Source organism: Oncorhynchus gorbuscha, linkage group LG08 (genome assembly GCF_021184085.1).
Source record: "Oncorhynchus gorbuscha isolate QuinsamMale2020 ecotype Even-year linkage group LG08, OgorEven_v1.0, whole genome shotgun sequence".
NCBI classification, from domain to species: Eukaryota; Metazoa; Chordata; class Actinopteri; order Salmoniformes; family Salmonidae; genus Oncorhynchus; species Oncorhynchus gorbuscha.
The window spans coordinates 494,373-520,357 of record NC_060180.1 but is presented as its reverse complement, the minus strand read 5'-3'; the positions used below and the strand labels follow the sequence as shown (position 1 = coordinate 520,357).

The window sequence follows — 25,985 nt, the reverse complement described above, 5'->3', positions numbered from 1 at the left end:
TAGGCGAAAATGTAAAAAAAGGGGCGGATCCTTAAGACAATGCAGTTAAGAAAAAGAAGTGTTAATTAAAATATGAAAAATAAAAGTAACAAATAATTAAAGATCACTAGTAAAATAACTGTAGCGAGGCTTTATACAGGGGGTACCGGTACAGAGTCAATGTTTATTTTTTTACATTGATTTTATTTCACCTTTATTTAACCAGGTAGGCTAGTTGAGAACAAGTTCTCATTTGCAACTGCGACCTGGCCAATGTGCGGGGACACCGGTTAGTTGAGGTAATATGTGTCACGCCTTGGTCTTAGTATTTTGTGTTTTCTTTAATTATTTGGTCAGGCCAGGGTGTGACATGGGTTTATGTTGTTGTATTTCATATTGGGGTTTTTGTATTATTGGGATTGTGGCTGAGTAGGGGTGTTGTATGAGCTTGGCTGCCTGAGGCGGTTCTCAATCAGAGTCAGGTGATTCTCGTTGTCTCTGATTGGGAACCGTATTTAGGTAGCCTGGTTTCGCTTTGTATTTCGTGGGTGATTGTTCTTGTCTCTGTGTAGTTTCACCAGATAGGCTGTAATTAGGTTTCACGTTCCGTTTGTTGTTTGTATTTTTGTATCGTTATTTCATGTGTCACTTTTTCTATTAAAGTCATGAGTAACCACTACGCTGCATTTCGGTCCGACTCTCATTCTACAAACGAAGAACGCCGTTACAATATGTACATGTAGGTAGAGTTATTAAAGTAACTAAGCATAGATAATAACAGAGAGTAATAGCAGCGAAAAAAGGGGGGTGGAGGCAATGCAAATAGTCTGTGTAGCCATTTGATTAGCTGTTCAGGAGTCTGATGGCTTGGGGGTAGAAGCTGTGAAGAAGCCTTTTGGACCTAGAGTTGGCACTCCAGTACCACCTGCCATGCGGTAGATGAGAGAAGATCTATGACTGGGGTGTCTGGAGTCTTTGACTACCCTCTGTAGTGCCTTGCGGTTGGAGGCTGAGCAGTTGCCATACTAGTCAGGATGCTCTCAATGGTGCAGCTGTCAAACTTCTTGAGGATCTGAGGACCCAGGACAAATCTTTTCAGTCTCCTGGTGGGGAATAGGCTTTGTTGTGCCCTTTTCACGGCTGTCTTGGTGTGTTTGGACCATGATCATTTGTTGGTGATGTGGACACCAAGGAACACCAAGGAACAGCTCTCAACCTGCTCCACTATAGCCCCATCGATGTGAATGGTGACCTGTTTGGCCCCCCTTTTCCTGTAGTCCACAATCATCTCCTTTGTCTTGATCACGTTGAGGGAGAGGTTGTTGTCCTGGCACCACACGGCCAGGTCTCGGACCTCCTCCCTATAGGTTGTTTCGTCGTTGTTGGTGATCAGGCCTACCACTGTTGTGTCATCTGCAATTTTAATTATGGTGTTGGAGTGAACAGGGAGTAAAGGAGGGGGCTGAGCATGCACACTTGAGAGGCCCCTGTGTTGAGGATCAGCGTGGCGAATGTGTTGTTACTTACCTTTTCTACCTGGGGGCAGCCCGTCAGGATGTCCTGGATCCAGTTGCAGAGGGATGTGTTTAGTCCCAGGGTCCTTAGCTTAGTGATGAGCTTTGAGGGCACTATCGTGTTGAACACTGAGCTGTAATCAATGAATAGCATTCTCACATAGGTGTTCCTTTTATCCAGGTGGAAAAGGGCAGTGTGGAGTGCAATAGAGACTGCATCCTCTGTGGATCTGTTGGGGCGGTATGCAAATTGGAGTGGATCTAGGGTTTCTGGGATAATGGTGTTGATGTGAGCCATTACCAGCCTTTCAAAGAACTTCATGGCTACAGACATGAGTGCTACGGGTCGGTAGTCATTTAGGCAGGTTACCTTAGTGTTCTTGGGCACAGGGACTATGGTGGTCTGCTTGAAAGATGTTGGTATTACAGACTCGGACAGGGAGAGGTTGAAAATGTCAGTGAAGACACTTGCCAGTTGGTCAGCGCATGCTCACAGTACACATCCTGGTAATCCGTCTGGCCCTGCGGCCTTGTGAATGTTGACCTGTCTAAAGGTCTTACTCACATTGGCTGCGGAGAGCGTGATCACAGTCTTCCGGTACAGCTAGTGCTCTCATGCATGTTTCAGTGTTATTTGTCTCGAAGCGAGCATAGAAGTAGTTTAGCTCACCCGGTAGGCTCGTGTCACTGGGCAGCTCTCGGCTGTACTTCCCTTTGTAGTCTGTAATGGTTTGCAACTCCTGCCACATCCGATGAGCTTCAGAGCTGGTATAGTATGACTCGATCTTATTCCTGTATTGGCGCTTTGCCTGTTTGATGGTTCGTCGGAGGGCATAGCGGGATTTCTTAGAAGCTTCCAGGTTAAAGTCCCGCTCTTTGAAAGCGGAAGCTCTAGCCTTTAGCTCAGTGCCTATGCTGCCTGTAATCCATGGCTTCTGGTTGGGGTATGTAGGTCACTGTGGGGAGGACGTCATCGATGCACTTATTGATGAAGCCAATGACTGATGTGGTGTACTCCTCAATGCCATCGGAGGAATCCCAGAACATATTCCAGTCTGCCTGCAGAACAGTCCTGTAGCTTAGCATCTGCTTCCTCTGACCACTTTTTTATTGATCTAGTCACTGGTGCTTCCTGGATTAATGTTTACTTGTAAGCAGGAATCAGGAATTATGGTCAGATTTGCCAAATGGAGGGCGAGGGAGAGCTTTGTGTGCATCTCTGTGTGGAGTATAGGTGGTCCAGAGTTCTTTTCCTCTGGTTGCACATTTAACATGCTGATAGAAATTTGGTAAAACTAATTTAAGTTTCCCTGCATTAAAGTCTCCGGCTACTAGAAGTGCCTCCTCTGGGTGAGTGTTTTCTTGTTTGCTTATGGCGGAATACAGCTCATTCAATGCTGCCTTAGTGCCTCTGACTGTGGTGGTATGTAAACAGCTACAAAGAATATAGATGGCCTTATCAAAGCCCCAATAATTAACTTAATTGTGTCACCAGAGTCATACTTTCTGTGGCACACAGTCAAATGCTTTCTATAGAACAAAATTCATCAGGATAGGCAACCGAAAGTCATCAAAGTACATGTTATATTAAACAGAGGGAGTCAAATGTAGGAAAGCAATAAACATTTCAGAACTACTAGTCAAATTAGACATGGGCGAGATTGCGAATTTTGGCAAAGAGATTTATAGACTAATAAACTTAAAACAAAATGGCCAAACCCAAAACTGCAGACATGAAGAACACAAATAAAACCTGCTTTCTGCTACTGAGATCAGTGAAATGGGAACTGACAAAGGAGTGAAGAGCAGAAATAAAAACCTGCTTTCTGCTACTGAGATCAGTGAAATGGGAACTGACAAAGGAGTGAAGAGCAGAAATAAAACCTGCTTTCTGCTACTGAGATCAGTGAAATGGGAACTGACAAAGGAGTGAAGAGCAGAAATAAAACCTGCTTTCTGCTACTGAGATCAGTGAAATGGGAACTGACAAAGGAGTGAAGAGCAGAAATAAAACCTGCTTTCTGCTACTGAGATCAGTGAAATGGGAACTGACAAAGGAGTGAAGAGCAGAAATCTCAACTAGCAAGAAAGTTGCAACAATGAAGAATTGAGTGTGTGCCCGTCCATGTGAAGGGGGAATTCTGGTGGTGGGGGTGGGGGGGTGGGGGAGACTTTCGGCACAACACCGGTGGAGGCTTAGCGACGATCCTGAGGACTGACATGGGATGGGCGCCTTCCGAGCCAACCGTGGTAAGAAACCTCTCAAGCCAACTAGGCGTGACAACCCAGCGTGACAAATGACACCCTATTCCCTTTCTAGTGCACTACTTTTGACCAGGGCCCATAGGGTTAGAGCATGTTTTAGGTTCCTGTTGTAGGTTCCTGTTGTGTGTTGAGCCAGTGTGTGGTGGAAGAGATTAAGATAAAGAGATGTTGAAAGGGTGAGACTGGCTCAATGCACGAGAGGAACTAAAGCAAGCCAGTCAGATCTTCTAAGAAAGGCAAGTATCTGTGTGAGCAGACGACCAGTTATAATTTGAACTACTGTAGGTGTCTGTCTTTATGTGTTGAAGCGAGAAAAGCCATCATACCGAGAGTACTGAGTTGGTTCAGGATATATTGTTATTCACCGAGAATTGGATTCTCTTTGCACTGTGTAGGCCTACTTCACAGTCTATGAGCACAGTATTACATCAGTTGAGATGCATTGTGTTGAAGAGCTGCTGTTCCTGTTGACCAAGCGGGATGTTTTTCTATGTGTTCTCAACCCTTGTTGTGTCTCTACTCTCTATCATACAGGATGGATTAGACTAGAGTAGAGTAGAATAGAAAACAGCAGAATAGAGTAGAAAACAGTAGAATAGAGTAGAGAATAAAACAGTAGAATAGAGTAGAGAATAAAACAGTAGAGTAGAAAACAGTAGAGTAGAGTAGAATAGAAAACAGTAGAATAGAGTAGAGAATAAAACAGTAGAGTAGAAAACAGTAGAGTAGAGTAGAATAGAAAACAGTAGAGTAGAATAGAAAACAGTAGAGTAGAATAGAAAACAGTAGAGTAGAATAGAAAACAGTAGAATAGAGTAGAGTAGAAAACAGTAGAGTAGAGTAGAATAGAAAATAGTAGAGTAGAATAGAAAACAGTAGAGTAGAAAACAGTAGTATAGAATAGAAAACAGTAGAGTAGAATAGAAAACAGTAGAGTAGAATAGAAAACAGTAGAGTAGAATAGAAAACAGTAGAGTAGAATAGAAAACAGTAGTGTAGAATAGAAAACAGTAGAGTAGAATAGAAAACAGTAGAGTAGAATAGAAAACAGTAGTGTAGAATAGAAAACAGTAGAGTAGAATAGAAAACAGTAGAGTAGAATAGAAAACAGTAGAATAGAATAGAGTAGAATAGAATAGCTTTATTTGATTTAAGGTTGATGGTATTGTTTCTATGCAGGATGGCTGTTATTGATGCCGTGCTGGATCGTCTGCTAGATGGACTCCTGGGTCTGGGTCGTCTCCTGTCTCCTCTCTGCTCCCTATTTGTTCTCCTCCAGCTCTCTGCTCTGGTTGTCCTCCTCCTCCTGTCCCTCCGTGTCGTCTGTCTGCTGTGGAGCCATTCTCAGTTCACCAGACGTCTCCGGTGCTTCAGTAAACCCCCCACACAAAACTGGCTGATGGGACACCTGGGAGAGGTGAGAAAACAGACTGTCTGTGTGTGTGTGGTGTGGTGTGTGTCTGTGTGTCTGTGTCTGTGTCTGTGTGTGTGTGTGTGTGTGTGTGTGTGTGTGTGTGTGTGTGTGTGTGTGTGTGTGTGTGTGTGTGTGTGTGTGTGTGTGTGTGTGTGTGTGTGTGTGTGTGTGTGTGTGTGTGTGTGTGTGTGTGTGTGTGTGTGTGTGTGTGTACAGGCTGAATTAATGGATGGAATTGATAGGACATTAACCCTTACACTACAACCTGCATGTTGAGATGAAACAAAATAGACTTTGATTAATAAAGCTGATCCAATATTAATTTAAATGTATGTTGCTCCAAGGAAAGGAAATGTTCTTGTTGTGAATTCAGTGGATGTTTTCAGTCTCAGTGACCACCATTTTGTATTAGGCTAGTGAGGCTGACTGTTAGGCAACAGTGCTTTGTTTACAGGAAAAGGTTCTTCCTGTTGTTCAGAAGGGTAAGCTACTGTAAGTGTTGCACCACAAACACTGAAAACTACTAAAGTCAGTATTTTACAAGTCCAGTTGTCAACACTGAAAACTAAAGTCAGTCTTTTACAACTCTAGTTGTCAACACTGAAAATGAGTCTGTTTTTACAAGTCCAGTTGTCAACACTGAAAACTAAAGTCAGTCTTTTACAACTCTAGTTGTCAACACTGAAAATGAGTCTGTTTTTACAAGTCCAGTTGTCAACACTGAAAACTAAAGTCTGTCTTTTACAACTTTAGTTGTCAACACTGAAAACCAAAGTCTGTCTTTTACAGCTCCAGTCGTCAACACTGAAAACGAGTCTGTCTTTTACAGCTCCAGTCGTCAACACTGAAAACGAGTCTGTTTTTACAGCTCCAGTCGTCAACACTGAAAACGAGTCTGTTATTACAGCTCCAGTCGTCAACACTGAAAACTAAAGTCTGTCTTTTACAGCTCCAGTCGTCAACACTGAAAACGAGTCTGTTTTTACAGCTCCAGTCGTCAACACTGAAAACGAGTCTGTTTTTACAGCTCCAGTCGTCAACACTGAAAACGAGTCTGTTTTTACAGCTCCAGTCGTCAACACTGAAAACTAAAGTCTGTCTTTTACAACTCTAGTTGTCAACACTGAAAACTAAAGTCTGTCTTTTACAACTCTAGTTGTCAACACTGAAAATGAGTCTGTTTTTACAAGTCCAGTTGTCAACACTGAAAACTAAAATCAGTCTTTTACAAGTCCAGTAGTCAACACTGAAAACTAAAGTCAGTCTTTTACAACTCTAGTTGTCAACACTGAAAATGAGTCTGTTTTTACAAGTCCAGTTGTCAACACTGAAAACTAAAGTCTGTCTTTTACAGCTCCAGTTGTCAACACTGAAAACTAAAGTCTGTCTTTTACAACTCTAGTTGTCAACACTGAAAACTAAAGTCTGTCTTTTACAGCTCCAGTTGTCAACACTGAAAACTAAAGTCTGTCTTTTACAACTCTAGTTGTCAACACTGAAAACTAAAGTCTGTCTTTTACAACTCTAGTTGTCAACACTGAAAACTAAAGTCTGTCTTTTACAGCTCCAGTTGTCAACACTGAAAACTAAAGTCTGTCTTTTACAGCTCCAGTCGTCAACACTGAAAACGAGTCTGTTTTTACAGCTCCAGTCGTCAACACTGAAAACGAGTCTGTTTTTACAGCTCCAGTCGTCCTGTCCTTTACAGTACAAAACATCCCCTTGTAAAGTGTTTGTTGGCCACTCGTTCCACACCACTATCCCCCAGCCTGCGGATAGAAAGGAGTAGCTTTGTATCAGTCCTGCAGTTGTTTCAGCAGTGGGTTTTTGTGACACCCGTGACTGGATATTGCACATGGAAGTTTAGTTTCAGCAATAGTACACCATGAAACATTACCTTCACATGTCCCAATGCTGGAGGAACCTCCCCCCCAGCCTCACTAATGATGTCCCAATGCTGGAGGAACCTCCCCCCCAGCCTCCCTAATGATGTCCCAATGCTGGAGGAACCTCCCCCCCCAGCCTCCCTAATGATGTCCCAATGCTGGAGGAACCTCCCACCCAGCCTCCCTAATGATGTCCCAATGCTGGAGGAACCTCCCCCAGCCTCCCTAATGTTGCCAACACTGGAGGCCTTTCTTTGTTTCCCTAATGAAATATACTTGTTTATCTTTATTAATATATTATAAACGAAATGTGTGTCTGCGTGTGCGCGTGTTTCTACCTACGTGTGTGTGTGTGTGTGTGTGTTTCTACCTACGTGTGTGTGTGTGTGGTGTGTGTGTGTGTGTTTCTACCTACGTGTGTGTGTGTTTCTACCTACGTGTGTGTGTGTGTGTGTGTGTGTGTGTGTGTGTGTGTGTGTGTGTGTGTGTGTGTGTGTGTGTGTGTGTGTGTGTGTGTGTGTGTGTGTAGATGCGGAGCACGGAGGAGGGCCTGCAGGCGGTGGATCAGTTGGTAAGAACCTACAGCCACTCCTGCTCCTGGTTTCTGGGCCCCTTCTACTCCCTGGTACGACTCTTCCACCCTGACTACATCAAGCCTCTGCTGCTGGCACCAGGTACATACATCTCACTCCTGGCTCCTGTTCATTAGGGCACCAAACTGAAGAAAACCAACTGTAACCCGGGAGGGACTAACTGGAATTGTCCAATAAGAAGTGCTCATTTTAATTTCCCATTGCTAAATGTTTCAAAACGTTTTTTACTTGTGTGCCCTAATGAACAGTGTGCCCTAATGAACAGTGTGCCCTAATGAACAGTGTGCCCTAATGAACAGTGTGCCCTAATGAACAGTGTGCCCTAATGAACAGTGTGCCCCTAATGAACAGTGTGCCCTAATGAACAGTGTGCCCTAATGAACAGTGTGCCCTGTATACAGAATACCACTTCATTTACCATTTCACACATTTGTCTACTTTGGGCTAGCAAAGTCTAACTACAATTTTCAGTAAGGTTCAATAACACTTATCAGAGGTAGCTAAATGTGGCTATCGCTACATTATATGTTATGACCCCTTTAGTTAGTTAGTTAGGGGTCATAGACTGAGGGAATGAAATCTAGTTTTGTGTTGTCAGGGAACAATCTTCTTATACTAACTCAATGTGATATATTATAAACTTGATGATACAACACTATTTAAGGTATGAAACAATTGGGATTGGTAATGACATGTCTGTGGGGCCACCCTGAGGGGGGTTCATATGTTATACACGTATTCATGTTGTGGTGCAAGGAGACAGAATGGGCAGTATAGGGATGTGCTCTGTTACCACGTGACAAGGGTGTGAAGTACTGAAGTGAAAAATAAAAATACTTTCAAGTACTACTTAAGTTGTCTGTTTGTGGTATCCTTCAGATCACACCTTCCCTGTCAGCATGCTGGGTGTTAATATACAGCAGAGTATTGTGTCAACTATAAAAACAACATGGTACCAGATATAGATATCTTTATTTCTGTGACCAACTTCCCTAAAAACAAATATGTTGTTCTGCTATTTGAAACACTCTGGTTTCAATGGTGAATCAGTCGAGGTAAATCATTAGATACAACAGCCCCCCAAAAATGGACCAATCCCGTGGTTGTTAACATGACATCCATCCAATAGGATGCATCCATTGCTGTTTGATCCAGTCATTTTCAACGAGCAAGTGAACATTCCAACTTCTCTTCAACGTTCTTTAATCAGCCTTCAAACATTTTGGACTCGTATTCAACAAGATATGTAAATGTGTGAAAACATCATTTTATTTTGGAGAGGTTATATATTCATTTGATCAGGGGCTTGTGGAGAACAATTGAATAGCATCAAAGCTTTGTCACCCTAAAGTGGATACATTTTCCCACTGGCCCATAGACTAATAGGCTGTCTGTCGTAGCTGCAGCAAGATGTTTTGAATAGGGGGGTGCTGATCGCTCCCATACACACTCCTGTCCTGCTCACCCAAGCTCCCATACACACTCCTGAAATATGTGTTCCAATCACGAGCTAACGTTTCGGAATAAAAGATGCTTCTCGTCTAGTTTAGGCTTTTTTACAAACTGCTAGTGTGTCATTTAGAATAGGTTATAACCCCCCCTAACTGCTAGTTTGTCATTTAGAATAGGTTATAACCACCCTAATGGCTACTGTGTTTTTTTATAATAGGTTATAACCACCCTAATGGCTACTGTGTCATCTAGAATAGGTTATAACCACCCTAATGGCCAATGTGTCATTTAGAATAGGTTATAACCCCCTGATGGCTACTGTGTCATTTAGAATAGGTTATAACCCCCCTAATGGCTACCGTGTCATTTAGAATTGGTTATATATTGACTCTTGTAGGTCTTCATTTTGCAAATTAGATAGGCTACCTCGCATCTCAATTAGGCTTAAATGTTTGTCGGTTTAGACAGAGAAGATAGGTCTAAACATGTGATTTGGTTGTCCATTGTGCTACTGGCTCTAGTGTGCTAGCTAGCCAGTGTGTTTACAGTTGAGTTAATTTGTCATGAGAAAAAGGCTTGTGGAAAAATAACTCCCTCGCGTGGTTTTACCATCTCACCACCAGGTGGTGCTGCCGTACCCTCTACACCCCTACTTCCTGGTGCCATGCTGTCTGCTTTTCTCCTTAGCAAGTAGACCTACAGTGACTATTTTTCTGAATCGCCTTCACCATTTTTCCATCCTTACAGCTTCCATCACAGTCAAAGATGAGCTTTTCTATGGGTTCCTGAGACCATGGCTGGGTAAGTACAAAACATGAACACCTTTCATTTACTTTATCCATACAATACACTCTCAAATCAAATCCTCTCTCACAGTCACAGTAATATTTACTATACTATATACAGTGACCGAGTGACAGTCACAGTAATATTTCCTATACTATATACAGTACTTTAGGAACCTCTGTCCTAGTCAAAGTTACAGTAATATTTCCTATACTATATACAGTACTTTAGGATCCTCTGTCCTAGTGACAGTTACAGTAATATTTCCTATACTATATACAGTACTTTAGGATCCTCTATTCTAGTCAAAGTTACAGTAATATTTCCTATTCTATATACAGTACTTTAGGATCCTCTATTCTAGTCAAAGGTACAGTAATATTTCCTATACTATATACAGTACTCTCAGATCCTCTGTCCTAGTGACAGTCACAGTAATATTTTCTATACTATATACAGTACTTTAGGATCCTCTGTGCTAGTGACAGTTACAGTAATATTTCCTATACTATATACAGTACTTTAGGATCCTCTGTCCTAGTGACAGTTACAGTAATATTTCCTATACTATATACAGTACTTTAGGATCCTCTATTCTAGTCAAAGGTACAGTAATATTTCCTATACTATATACAGTACTTTAGGATCCTCTATTCTAGTCAAAGGTACAGTAATATTTCCTATACTATATACAGTACTTTAGGATCCTCTATTCTAGTCAAAGGTACAGTAATATTTCCTATACTATATACAGTACTTTAGGATCCTCTATTCTAGTCAAAGGTACAGTACTATTTCCTATACTATATACAGTACTCTCAGATCCTCTACCCTGGTCACAGTTACAGTAATATTGTCATGCAGGACAGAGTCTCCTCCTGAGTAACGGAGAGGACTGGTCACAGTTACAGTAATATTGTCATGCAGGACAGAGTCTCCTCCTGAGTAACGGAGAGGACTGGTCTCAGTTACAGTAATATTGTCATGCAGGACAGAGTCTCCTCCTGAGTAACGGAGAGGACTGGTCTCGTCGTAGACGTCTCCTCACTCCTGCATTCCACTTCGACATCCTCAAGAACTATGTGAGGGTCTTCAACCACTCCTCCGACATCATGCATGTGAGTCTATGCAGCAACAGCAGCCATTATGTGGGCTCACAATCAAGAAATCAACTCATTTGACCCATTCAATATGTTAGAGAAAATAGTAGTACAGTTTACAAGTTAATTTTTTTGCATCAGCTTCTCTGTTTTTAAACTGCCCTCAGTAATTATTGGGACAGTGAAGTATTTTTTAAACTTATTTTAGCTCTATACTTGAAAACTTTGGATCCATATGGGCTGAAGCGTTTAGAAATTACAGCAGTTTTTGTACATAGACCTCCCATTTCAGGGGAGCGAACTAGTAAAAAGTTTCAAGTACTACTTAAGTTGTCTGTTTGTGGTATCCTTCAGATCACACCTTCTCTGGCAGCATGCTGGGTGTTAATATACAGCAGAGTATTGTGTCAACTATAAAAACAACATGGTACCAGATATGTATATACACACTCATCTCATATGTATATACTGTACTCGATACCATCTACTGTATGCTGCTCTGTACCATCACTCATTCATATATCCTTATGTACATGTTCCTTATCCCCTTACACTGTGTATAAGACAGTAGTTTTGGAATTGTTAGTTAGATTACTTGTTGGTTATCTGTCATGCTGGTGAATGAGGACCCAAAAGCGACTTGGCGAAAACAGAGTATTTAATCCAGAATAAACTTTACAAAACAAAAAGCATAATACTACACGTAAAGACGAGAACAGACTGGAGACTTGATCGAGAACTGCAGGTTGCCTCGGGAAGGCACTTGAACCTAGCAGACTCAGACACCTGCTCACCACGCAGCATCTGAGGGAAACACGACACGACAGGGCAAAACATAGACACAGCACGGTGAATTATAAATGAGGATCCGACAGGGCAGGTACGGGAAACAAGGAGAGAAATAGGGACTCTAATCAGGGAAAAGGATCGGGAACAGGTGTGGGAAGACTAAATGATGATTAGGGGAATAGGAACAGCTGGGAGCAGGAACGGAACGATAGAGAGAAGAGAGAGCGAGAGAGTGAGAGAGGGAGGGGGAGAGAGAGGGATAGAAAGAGGGAAAGAACCTAATAAGACCAGCAGAGGGAAACTAATAGAATGGGAAGCACAGGGACAAGACATGATAATAAATGACAAAACATGACAGTACCCCCCACTCACCGAGCGCCTCCTGGCGCACTCGAGGAGGAATCCTGGCGGCAACGGAGGAAATCATCAATGAGTGAACGGTCCAGCACGTCCCGAGACGGAACCCAACTCCTCTCCTCAGGACCGTAACCCTCCCAATCCACTAAGTATTGGTGACCCCGTCCCCGAGAACGCATGTCCATGATCTTATGTACCTTGTAAATAGGTGCGCTCTCGACAAGGACGGGAGGGGGAGGGAAGACGAACGGGGGTGCGAAGAAAGGGCTTAACACAGGAGACATGGAAGACAGGATGGACGCGACGAAGATGTCGCGGAAGAAGCAGTCGCACAGCGACAGGATTGACGACCTGGGAGACACGGAACGGACCAATGAACCGCGGAGTCAACTTACGAGAAGCTGTCGTAAGAGGAAGGTTGCGAGTGGAAAGCCACACTCTCTGGCCGCAACAATACCTAGGACTCTTAATCCTGCGTTTATTGGCGGCTCTCACAGTCTGTGCCCTGTAGCGGCAAAGTGCAGACCTCACCCTCCTCCAGGTGCGCTCACAACGTTGGACAAACGCTTGAGCGGAGGGAACGCTGGACTCGGCAAGCTGGGAAGAGAATAGAGGAGGCTGGTAACCCAGACTACTCTGAAACGGAGATAACCCGGTAGCAGACGAAGGAAGCGAGTTGTGAGCGTATTCTGCCCAAGGGAGCTGTTCTGCCCAAGACGCAGGGTTTCTGAAAGAAAGGCTGCGTAATATGCGACCAATCGTCTGATTGGCCCTCTCTGCTTGACCGTTAGACTGGGGATAAAACCCGGAAGAGAGACTGACGGACGCACCAATCAAACGACAGAACTCCCTCCAAAATTGTGACGTGAATTGCGGGCCTCTGTCTGAAACGGCGTCTAATGGGAGGCCATGAATTCTGAACACATTCTCGATAATGATTTGTGCCGTCTCCTTAGCGGAAGGAAGTTTAGCGAGGGGAATGAAATGTGCCGCCTTAGAGAACCTATCGACAACCGTAAGAATCACAGTCTTCCCCGCAGACAAAGGCAGACCGGTAATGAAGTCTAGGGCGATGTGAGACCATGGTCGAGAAGGAATGGGGAGCGGTCTGAGACGACCGGCAGGAGGAGAGTTACCCGACTTAGTCTGCGCGCAGTCCGAACAAGCAGCCACGAAACGGCGCGTGTCACGCTCCTGAGTCGGCCACCAAAATCGCTGGCGAATAGACGCAAGAGTGCCTCGAACACCGGGATGACCAGCTAACTTGGCAGAGTGAGCCCACTGAAGAACAGCCAGACGAGTGGAAACAGGAACGAAAAGGAGGTTACTAGGACAAGCGCGGCGACGCAGTGTGCGTGAGTGCTTGCTTAACCTGTCTTTCAATTCCCCAGACTGTCAACCCGACAACACGCCCATAAGGAAGAATCCCCTCGGGATCAGTAGAAGCCACAGAAGAACTAAACAGACGGGATAAGGCATCAGGCTTGGTGTTCTTGCTACCCGGACGGTAAGAAATCACAAACTCGAAACGAGCGAAAAACAACGCCCAACGAGCTTGACGGGCATTAAGTCGTTTGGCAGAACGGATGTACTCAAGGTTCTTATGGTCTGTCCAAACGACAAAAGGAACGGTCGCCCTCCAACCACTGTCGCCATTCGCCTAGGGCTAAGCGGATGGCGAGCAGTTCACGGTTACCCACATCATAGTTGCGCTCAGATGGCGACAGGCGATGAGAAAAATAAGCGCAAGGATGAACCTTATCGTCAGACTGGAAGCGCTGGGATAGAATGGCTCCCACGCCTACCTCTGAAGCGTCAACCTCGACAATGAATTGTCTAGTGACGTCAGGAGTAACGAGGATAGGAGCGGACGTAAAACGTTCTTTTAGAAGATCAAAAGCTCCTGGGCGGAACCGGACCACTTAAAACACGTCTTGACAGAAGTAAGAGCTGTGAGAGGGGCAGCAACTTGACCGAAATTACGAATGAAACGCCGATAGAAATTAGCGAAACCTAAAAAGCGCTGCAACTCGACACGTGACCTTGGAACGGGCCAATCACTGACAGCTTGGACCTTAGCGGAATCCATCTGAATGCCTTCAGCGGAAATAACGGAACCGAGAAAAGTAACGGAGGAGACATGAAAAGAACACTTCTCAGCCTTTACGTAGAGACAATTCTCTAAAAGGCGCTGTAGAACACGTCGAACGTGCTGAACATGAATCTCGAGTGACGGTGAAAAAATCAGGATATCGTCAAGATAGACAAAAACAAAGATGTTCAGCATGTCTCTCAGAACATCATTAACTAATGCCTGAAAAACAGCTGGCGCATTGGCGAGACCAAACGGCAGAACCCGGTACTCAAAATGCCCTAACGGAGTGTTAAACGCCGTTTTCCACTCGTCCCCCTCTCTGATGCGCACGAGATGGTAAGCGTTACGAAGGTCCAACTTAGTAAAGCACCTGGCTCCCTGCAGAATCTCGAAGGCTGATGACATAAGGGGAAGCGGATAACGATTCTTAACCGTTATGTCATTCAGCCCTCGATAATCCACGCAGGGGCGCAGAGTACCGTCCTTCTTCTTAACAAAAAGAACCCCGCCCGGCCGGAGAGGAAGAAGGCACTATGGTACCGGCGTCAAGAGACACAGATAAATAATCCTCGAGAGCCTTACGTTCGGGAGCCGACAGAGAGTATAGTCTACCCCGAGGAGGAGTGGTCCCCGGAAGGAGATCAATACTACAATCATACGACCGGTGAGGAGGAAGGGAGTTGGCTCGGGACCGACTGAAGACCGTGCGCAGATCATGATATTCCTCCGGCACTCCTGTCAAATCGCCAGGTTCCTCCTGAGAAGTGGGGACAGAAGAAATGGGAGGGATGGCAGACATTAAGCACTTCACATGACAAGATACGTTCCAGGATAGGATAGAATTACAAGACCAATTAATAGAAGGATTATGACATACTAGCCAGGGATGACCCAAAACAACAGGTGTGAAAGGTGAACGAAAAATCAAAAAAGAAATAGTCTCACTGTGGTTACCAGATACTGTGAGAGTTAAAGGTAGTGTCTCAAATTTGATACTGGGAAGATGACTACCATCTAAGGCAAACATGGGCGTAGGCTTGTCTAACTGTCTGAAAGGAATGTTATGTTTCGAACCCATGCTTCGTCCATGAAACAACCCTCAGCCCCAGAGTCAATCAAGGCACTGCATGTAGCACCCGAACCGGTCCAGCGTAGATGGACCGACATAGTAGTACAAGATCTAGATGAAGAGACCTGAGTAGTAGCGCTCACCAGTAGCCCTCCGCTTACTGATGGGCTCTGGCCTCTTACTGGACATGAATTAACAAAATGTCCATCAAATCCGCAATAGAGGCACAGGCGGTTGGTGATCCTCCGTTCCCTCTCCTTAGTCGAGATGCGAATCCCTCCCAGCTGCATGGGCTCAGTCTCAGAGCCAGAGGAGGGAGATGGTTGCGATGCGGAGCAGGGAAACACCGTTGATGCGAGCTCTCTTCCACGAGCCTGGTGACGAAGATCTACCCGTCGTTCTATGCGGATGGCGAGAGCAATCAAAGAGTCCACACTGGAAGGAACCTCCCGAGAGAGAATCTCATCTTTGACCACTGTGTGGAGTCCCTCCAGAAAACGAGCGAGCAGCGCCGGCTCGTTCCAGTCACTAGAGGCAGCAAGAGTACGAAACTCTATAGAGTAATCCGTTATGGATCGATCACCTTGGCATAGGGAAGCCAGGACCTAGAAGCCTCCCCACCAAAAACTGAACGGTCAAAAACCCGAATCATCTCCTCTTTAAAGTTCTGGTAATTGTTAGAACAATCAGCCCTTGCCTCCCAGATAGCTGTGCCCCACTCTCGGGCCCGGCCAGTAAGGAGTGAAATGACGTAAGCAACCCGAGCTCTCTCTCTAGAGTATGTGTTGGGTTGGAGAGAGAACACAATCTCACACTGGGTGAGAAAGGAGCGGCATTCAGTGGGCTGCCCGGAGTAGCAAGGTGGGTTATTAACCCTAGGTTCTGGAGGCTCGGCAGGCCAGGAAGTAACAGGTGGCACGAGACGAAGACTCTGGAACTGTCCAGAGAGGTCGGAAACCTGAGCGGCCAGGTTCTCCACGGCATGGCGAGCAGCAGACAATTCCTGCTCGTGTCTGCCGAGCATGGCTCCTTGGATCTCGACGGCAGTGTTACGAGCGTCTGTAGTCGCTGGGTCCATTCCTCGGTCGGATCCTTCTGTCATGCTGGTGAATGAGGACCCAAAAGCGACTTGGCGAAAACAGAGTATTTAATCCAGAATAAACTTTACAAAACAAAAAGCATAATACTACACGTAAAGACGAGAACAGACTGGAGACTTGATCGAGAACTGCAGGTTGCCTCGGGAAGGCACTTGAACCTAGCAGACTCAGACACCTGCTCACCACGCAGCATCTGAGGGAAACACGACACGACAGGGCAAAACATAGACACAGCACGGTGAATTATAAATGAGGATCCGACAGGGCAGGTACGGGAAACAAGGAGAGAAATAGGGACTCTAATCAGGGAAAAGGATCGGGAACAGGTGTGGGAAGACTAAATGATGATTAGGGGAATAGGAACAGCTGGGAGCAGGAACGGAACGATAGAGAGAAGAGAGAGCGAGAGAGTGAGAGAGGGAGGGGAGAGAGAGGGATAGAAAGAGGGAAAGAACCTAATAAGACCAGCAGAGGGAAACTAATAGAATGGGAAGCACAGGGACAAGACATGATAATAAATGACAAAACATGACATTATCACTGCATTGTCGGAACTAGAAGCACAAGCATTTCGCTACACTCGCATTAACATCTGCTAACCATGTGTATGTGACAAATAAAATTTGATTTGATTTGATTTGATTTGAAGTATTTGGTCCCGTATTCATAGCACGCAGTGACTACATCAAATTAGTTTGATGCATTTGCTTTTTTGTTTTGGTTGGGTTTCAGATGATTAGGTTTCAGATACAGTGTGTCAGACAGAGGTGGCTGGTGGGAGGAGCTATATTGGTTCAATTCCAGCTATTACAATGAGCCTGTCCTCCTATAGCTCCTCCCACCAGCCTCACCTGGTGTAAGAATGTAAGAGGTAGTGTGGCGATGTGGTGAGGTAGGCAACACACATGTCTCCCATAGAGTTAGTTGGTGGACTTGTTATGGACATAACCCACTTTAGCATGTACATTGCCATTGAGTGATTCCACCATTTTAAAGAAGTCAACTTGGTGGGGATTCCTATGGGTTCTAAGTGACCAGCCAAATATCAGAGCATTGTCGCCTGGTTGCAGTGTTTGTAAATGGCTTTAAGCTATATCACTGCCATCTAGTGGCCACAATAAATAAATGACACAAGATATGATTCAGGACTCCAGCACTGCAGGTGGCTGTAAATCACCAATATTAGCTTTAGGCTTTTTAAAAACACTAAAAAATAAGAAAATGGACTACTTCAAAATGGATATAGAACAGGCAGCGTCACTGAGGCTGTCACAGACACCTTAATAGGACAGATACAAAGATGACTCCTCTAATTAACTCTATGGTCTCTCCCCTGTTGGTTGGCGTCAGTCTAAGTGGCGCCGCCTGGTGGCCGAGGGAGAGAGCCGCCAGGACATGTTCAATCACATCAGCCTGATGACTCTGGACAGTCTGCTCAGATGTACCTTCAGCTACAACAGCAACTGCCAGGAGTGAGTAGTCTATGTTTAATATTACAAGAGCCCAGTAACCTTCTACCTCTGATACTGAGACAAGAGTCCAGTAACCTTCTACCTCTGATACTGAGACAAGAGTCCAGTAACCTTCTACCTCTGATACTGACTGAGACAAGAGTCCAATAACCTTCTACCTCTGATACTGACTGAAACAAGAGCCCAGTAACCTTCTACCTCTGATACTGACTGAAACAAGAGTCCAATAACCTTCTACGTCTGATACTGAGACAAGAGTCCAGTAACCTTCTACCTCTGATACTGAGACAAGAGTCCAGTAACCTTCTACCTCTGATACTGAGACAAGAGTCCAGTAACCTTCTACCTCTGATACTGAGACAAGAGTCCAGTAACCTTCTACCTCGGATACTGAGACAAGAGCCCAGTAACCTTCTACCTCTGATACTGACTGAGACAAGAGTCCAGTAACCTTCTACCTCTGATACTGAGACAAGAGTCCAGTAACCTTCTACCTCTGATACTGAGACAAGAGCCCAGTAACCTTCTACCTCTGATACTGAGACAAGAGCCCAGTAACCTTCTACCTCTGATACTGACTGAGACAAGAGTCCAATAACCTTCTACCTCTGATACTGACTGAGACAAGAGTCCAATAACCTTCTACCTCGGATACTGACTGAGACAAGAGTCCAATAACCTTCTACCTCTGATACTGACTGAAACAAGAGTCCAATAACCTTCTACCTCGGATACTGAGACAAGAGCCCAGTAACCTTCTACCTCTGATACTGACTGAGACAAGAGTCCAGTAACCTTCTACCTCTGATACTGAGACAAGAGCCCAGTAACCTCCTACCTCTGATACTGAGACAAGAGCCCAGTAACCTTCTACCTCTGATACTGACTGAGACAAGAGTCCAATAACCTTCTACCTCTGATACTGACTGAAACAAGAGTCCAGTAACCTTCTACCTCTGATACTGACTGAAACAAGAGCCCAGTAACCTTCTACCTCTGATACTGAGACAAGAGTCCAGTAACCTTCTACCTCTGATACTGAGACAAGAGTCCAGTAACCTTCTACCTCTGATACTGAGACAAGAGTCCAGTAACCTTCTACCTCGGATACTGAGACATGAGCCCAGTAACCTTCTACCTCTGATACTGACTGAGACAAGAGTCCAGTAACCTTCTACCTCTGATACTGACTGAAACAAGAGTCCAGTAACCTTCTACCTCTGATACTGACTGAAACAAGAGTCCAGTAACCTTCTACCTCTGATACTGACTGAGACAAGAGCCCAGTAACCTTCTACCTCTGATACTGAGACAAGAGCCCAGTAACCTTCTACCTCTGATACTGAGACAAGAGTCCAGTAACCTTCGACCTCTGATACTGAGACAAGAGTCCAGTAACCTTCTACCTCTGATACTGACTGAGACAAGAGTCCAATAACCTTCTACCTCTGATACTGACTGAGACAAGAGTCCAGTAACCTTCTACCTCTGATACTGACTGAGACAAGAGCCCAGTAACCTTCTACCTCTGATACTGAGACAAGAGTCCAGTAACCTTCTACCTCTGATACTGAGACAAGAGTCCAATAACCTTCTACCTCTGATACTGAGACAAGAGTCCAGTAACCTTCTACCTCTGATACTGAGACAAGAGTCCAGTAACCTTCTACCTCTGATACTGACTGAGACAAGAGTCCAGTAACCTTCTACCTCTGATACTGAGACAAGAGTCCAGTAACCTTCTACCTCTGATACTGACTGAGACAAGAGTCCAATAACCTTCTACCTCTGATACTGAGACAAGAGTCCAGTAACCTTCTACCTCTGATACTGACTGAGACAAGAGTCCAGTAACCTTCTACCTCTGATACTGAGACAAGAGCCCAGTAACCTTCTACCTCTGATACTGACTGAAACAAGAGTCCAGTAACCTTCTACCTCTGATACTGACTGAAACAAGAGTCCAGTAACCTTCTACCTCTGATACTGACTGAAACAAGAGTCCAGTAACCTTCTACCTCTGATACTGACTGAGACAAGAGTCCAGTAACCTTCTACCTCTAATACTGACTGAAACAAGAGTCCAGTAACCTTCTACCTCTGATACTGACTGAGACAAGAGTCCAGTAACCTTCTACCTCTGATACTGACTGAAACAAGAGTCCAGTAACCTTCTACCTCTGATACTGACTGAGACAAGAGTCCAGTAACCTTCTACCTCTGATACTGACTGAAACAAGAGTCCAGTAACCTTCTACCTCTGATACTGACTGAGACAAGAGTCCAGTAACCTTCTACCTCTGATACTGAGACAAGAGTCCAATAACCTTCTACCTCTGATACTGAGACAAGAGTCCAGTAACCTTCTACCTCTGATACTGACTGAGACAAGAGCCCAGTAACCTTCTACCTCTGATACTGAGACAAGAGTCCAGTAACCTTCTACCTCTGATACTGAGACAAGAGCCCAGTAACCTTCTACCTCTGATACTGAGACAAGAGCCCAGTAACCTTCTACCTCTGATACTGAGACAAGAGTCCAATAACCTTCTACCTCTGATACTGAGACAAGAGCCCAGTAACCTTCTACCTCTGATACTGAGACAAGAGTCCAATAACCTTCTACCTCTGATACTGAGACAAGAGCCCAGTAACCTTCTACCTCTGATACTGAGACAAGAGTCCAATAACCTTCTACCTCTGATACTGACTGAGACAAGAGTCCAGTAACCTTCTACCTCTGATACTGAGACAAGAGCCCAGTAACCTTCTACCTCTGATACTGACTGAGACAAGAGTCCAGTAACCTTCTACCTCTGATACTGACTGAGACAAGAGTCCAATAACCTTCTACCTCTGATACTGACTGAGACAAGAGTCCAGTAACCTTCTACCTCTGATACTGAGACAAGAGCCCAGTAACCTTCTACCTCTGATACTGACTGAGACAAGAGTCCAGTAACCTTCTACCTCTGATACTGACTGAGACAAGAGTCCAATAACCTTCTACCTCTGATACTGAGACAAGAGCCCAGTAACCTTCTACCTCTGATACTGACTGAAACAAGAGCCAAGTAACCTTCTACCTGTCTCCATCCTCCCTCCTCTATCTAACCCTGTTTCCATCCTCCCTCCTCTATCTAACCCTGTCTCTATCCTCCCTCCTCTATCTAACCCTGTCTCCATCCTCCCTCCTCTATCTATCCCTGTCTCCATCCTCCCTCCTCTATATAACCTGTCTCCATCCTCCCTCCTCTATCTAACTCTGTCTCCATCCTCCCTCCTCTATCTAACCCTGTCTCCTCCCTCCTCTTTCTAACCCTGTCTCCATCCTCCCTCCTCTATCTAACTCTGTCTCCATCCTCCCTCCTCTATCTAACTCTGTCTCCATCCTCCCTCCTCTATCTAACTCTGTCTCCATCCTCCCTCCTCTTTCTAACCCTGTCTCCTCCCTCCTCTTTCTAACCCTGTCTCCTCCCTCCTCTATCTTACCCTGTCTCCATCCTCCCTCCTCTATCTAACCCTGTCTCCTCCCTCCCTCCTCTTTCTAACCCTGTCTCCTCCCTCCTCTTTCTAACCCTGTCTCCATCCTCCCTCCTCTATCTAACTCTGTCTCCATCCTCCCTCCTCTATCTAACTCTGTCTCCATCCTCCCTCCTCTTTCTAACCCTGTCTCCTCCCTCCTCTTTCTAACCCTGTCTCCTCCCTCCTCTATCTTACCCTGTCTCCATCCTCCCTCCTCTATCTAACCCTGTCTCCTCCCTCCCTCCTCTTTCTAACCCTGTCTCCTCCCTCCTCTATCTAACCCTGTCTCCATCCTCCCTCCTCTATCTAACTATGTCTCCATCCTCCCTCCTCTATCTTACCCTGTCTCCATCCTCCCTCCTCTATCTAACTCTGTCTCCATCCTCCCTCCTCTATCTAACTCTGTCTCCATCCTCCCTCCTCTATCTAACCCTGTCTCCTCCCTCCTCTATCTTACCCTGTCTCCATCCTCCCTCCTCTATCTAACCCTGTCTCCTCCCTCCTCTATCTAACCCTGTCTCCTCCCTCCTCTATCTAACCCTGTCTCCTCCCTCCTCTATCTAACTCTGTCTCCATCCTCCCTCCTCTATCTAACCCTGTCTCCTCCCTCCTCTTTCTAACCCTGTCTCCATCCTCCCTCCTCTATCTAACTCTGTCTCCATCCTCCCTCCTCTATCTAACTCTGTCTCCATCCTCCCTCCTCTTTCTAACCCTGTCTCCTCCCTCCTCTTTCTAACCCTGTCTCCTCCCTCCTCTATCTTACCCTGTCTCCATCCTCCCTCCTCTATCTAACCCTGTCTCCTCCCTCCCTCCTCTTTCTAACCCTGTCTCCTCCCTCCTCTATCTAACCCTGTCTCCATCCTCCCTCCTCTATCTATCACTGTCTCCATCCTCCCTCCTCTATCTATCCCTGTCTCCATCCTCCCTCCTCTATATAACCTGTCTCCATCCTCCCTCCTCTATCTAACCCTGTCTCCTCCCTCCTCTATCTAACCCTGTCTCCTCCCTCCTCTATCTAACCCTGTCTCCTCCCTCCTCTATCTAACCCTGTCTCCTCCCTCCTCTATCTAACCCTGTCTCCTCCCTCCTCTATCTAACCCTGTCTCCTCCCTCCTCTATCTAACCCTGTCTCCTCCCTCCTCTATCTAACCCTGTCTCCTCCCTCCTCTATCTAACCCTGTCTCCATCCTCCTTCCTCCATCTAACTCTGTCTCCATCCTCCCTCCTCTATCTAACCCTGTCTCCATCCTCCCTCCTCTATCTAACCCTGTCTCCTCCCTCCTCTATGTAACCCTGTCTCCATCCTCCCTCCTCTATCTAACCCTGTCTCTATCTAACTCTGTCTCCTCCCTCCTCTATCTAACCCTGTCTCCTCCTCCTATCTCCTCCATCTAACTCTGTCTCCATCCCTCCTCTATCTAACCCTGTCTCCTCCCTCCTCTATCTAACTGTCTTCATCCTCCCTCCTCTATATAACCCTGTCTCCTCCCTCCTCTATCTAACCCTATCTAACCCCTGTCTCCTCCTCCTCTATGTAACCCTGTCCTCCCTCCTCTATCTAACCATGTCTCCTCCCTCCTCTATGTAACCCTGTCTCCTCCCTATCTAACCCTGTCTCCTCCCTCCTCTATCTAACCCTGTCTCCATCCTCCCTCCTCTATCTAACCATGTCCCTCCTCTTTGTAACCCTATCTCCTCCCTCCTCTACCCTGTCTCCTCCCTCCTCTATGTAACCCTGTCTCCTCCCTCTCTATCTATCTAACCCTGTCTCCTCCCTCCTCTATGTAACCCTGTCCCTCCCTCCTCTTTGTAACCCTGTCCATCCTCCCTCCTCTATCTAACCCTGTCTCCTCCCTCCTCTATCTAACCCTGTCATCCTCCCTCCTCTATCTCCTCTATCTAACCCTGTCTCCTCCCTCCCTCCTCTATCCTCCCCCTGTCTCCTCCCTCCTCTATCTAACCCTGTCTCCTCCCTCCTCTATCTAACCCTGTCTCCTCCCTCCTCTATCTAACCCTGTCTCCTCCTCCTCCTCTATCTAACCCTGTCTCCTCCCTCCTCCTATCTATCTAACCCTGTCTCCTCTCTCTATCTAACCCTGTCTCCATCCTCCCTCCTCTATCTAACCCTGTCTCCATCCTCCCTCCTCTATCTAACCCTGTCTCCATCCTCCCTCCTCTCCTCTCCTCTAACCCCTGTCTCCATCCTCCCTCCTCTATCTAACCCTGTCTCTCCTCCCTCCTCTATCTAACCCTGTCTCCATCCTCCCTCCTCTATCTAACCCTGTCTCCATCCTCCCTCCTCTATCTAACCCTATCTAACCCTCTCCTCCCTCCTCTATCTAACCCTGTCTCCTCCCTCCTCTATCTAACCCTGTCTCCTCCCTCCTCTATCTAACCCTGTCTAACCCTGTCTATCTAACCCTGTCTCCTCCCTCCTCTATGTAACCCTGTCTCTCTATCTAACCCTGTCTCCTCCTCTCCTTCTAATCCCCTGTCTCCATAACCCTCCCTCCTCTATCTAACCCTCCTCCTCCTACTAACCCTCCCTCCTCTAACCCTGTCTCCATCCTCCTCCTAACCCCTCCTATCTAACCTCCTCTATCTAACCCTGTCTCCTCCCCCTCTATCTAACCCTGTCTCCTCCCTCCTCTATAACCCTGTCTCCTCCCTCCTCTATCTAACCCTCCTCCCTCCTCTATCTAACCCTGTCTCCTCCTCCTCTCCATCTAACCCTGTCTCCTCCCTCCTCTATCTAACCCTGTCTCCATCCTCCTCCTCTATCTAACCCTGTCTCCATCCTCCTCCTGTCTCCTAACCCCTCCTCCCTCCTCTATCTAACCCTGTCTCCTCCTCCCTCCTCTAACCCTGTCTCTCCCTCCCTCCTAACCCTGTCTCCTCCCTCCTCTATCTAACCCTGTCTCCTCCTCCTCTATCTAACCCCTGTCTCTCCCTCCTCCCTCCTCTATCTAACCCTGTCTCTAACCCTGTCTCCTCCCTCCTCTCTGTAAGCCTGTCTTCATCCTCCCTCCTCTATCTAACCCTGTCTCCTCCCTCCTATCTAACCCTGTCTCCTCTATCTAACCCTGTCTCCTCCCTCCTCTATGTAACCCTGTCTCCATCCTCCCTCCTATCTAATGTCTAACCCTCCTCTATCTAACCCTCCCTCCTCCTCTATCTAACCCTGTCTCCTCCTCCTCTATCTAACCCTGTCTCCTCCTCCTCTATCTAACCCTGTCTCTCCCTCCTCTTTGTAACCCTCTCCTCCCTCCTCTATCTAACCCTGTCTCCTCCTCCCTCCTCTATCTAACCCTGTCTCCTCCCTCCTCTATCTAACCCTGTCTCCTCCCTCCCTCCCTAACCCTGTCTCCTCCCTCCTCTATCTAACCCTGTCTCCTCCCTCCTCTATCTAACCCTGTCTCCATCCTCCCTCCTCTATCTAACCCTGTCTCCTCCCTCCCTCCTCTATCTAACCCTGTCTCCTCCCTCCTCTATCTAACCCTGTCTCCATCCTCCCTCCTCTATCTAACCCTGTCTCCTCCTCCTCTATCTAACCCTGTCTCCTCCCTCCTCTTCTAACCCTGTCTCCATCCTCCCTCCTCTATCTAACCCTGTCTCCATCCTCCCTCTCTCCCTCCTCCCTCCTATCTAACCCTGTCTCCTCCTCCTCCCTCCTCTCTCTAACCCTGTCTCCATCCTCCCTCCTCTATCTAACCCTGTCCTCCCTCCTCTATCTAACCCTGTCTCCTCCCTCCTCTATCTAACCCTGTCTCCTCCCTCCTCTATCTAACCCTGTCTCCTCCCTCCTCTATCTAACCCTGTCTCCTCCCTCCTCTATCTAACCCTGTCTCCTCCCTCCTCATCCTCCCTCCTCTATGTAACCCTGTCTCCTCCCTCCTCTATCTAACCCTGTCTCCATCCTCCCTCCTAACCCTCTCCCCTCTATCTAACCCTGTAACCCTCCTAACCCTGTCTCCTCTCATCTATCTAACCCCTCCTCTATCTAACCCTGTCTCTATCTAACCCTGTCCCTCCCTATCTAACCCTGTCTCCATCCTCCCTCCTCTATGTAACCCTGTCTCCTCCCTCATCTATCTATCCTCCCTCATCTATCTAACCCTGTCTGTCTCCTCCCTCCTCTATCTAACCCTGTCTCCATCCTCCCTCCTCTATCTAACCCTGTCCATCCTCTCCTCTAACTAACCCTGTCTCCATCCCTCCTCTATCTAACCCTGTCTCTCCCTCCTCTCTAACCCTGTCTCCCCTCTATCTAACCCTGTCTCCTCCTCCCTCCTCTAACTAACCCTGTCTCCATCCTCCCTCCTCCATCTAACCCTGTCTCCTCCCTCCTCTATCTAACCCTGTCTATCTCCCCCTATCTAACCCTGTCCTCCCTCCCCTAATAACCCTGTCTCCATCCTCCTCTATCTAACCCTGTCTCCTCCCTCCTCTATCTAACCCTGTCTCCTCCCTCCTCTATCTAACCCTGTCTCCTCCTCTATCTAACCCTGTCCCTCCTCTATCTAACTCCTGTCTCCATAACCCTCCTCCCTCCTATCTAACCCTGTCTCCTCCCTCCTCTATCTAACCCT

General features: G+C 46.3%; 1 pseudogene; it reads left to right on the top strand.

Annotated features, from left to right (window-relative positions):
• The first annotated feature begins 3,866 nt into the window (after positions 1–3,866).
• LOC124042219 overlaps positions 3,867–25,985 on the top strand; it is a 38,034-nt pseudogene continuing 15,915 nt past the window's right edge.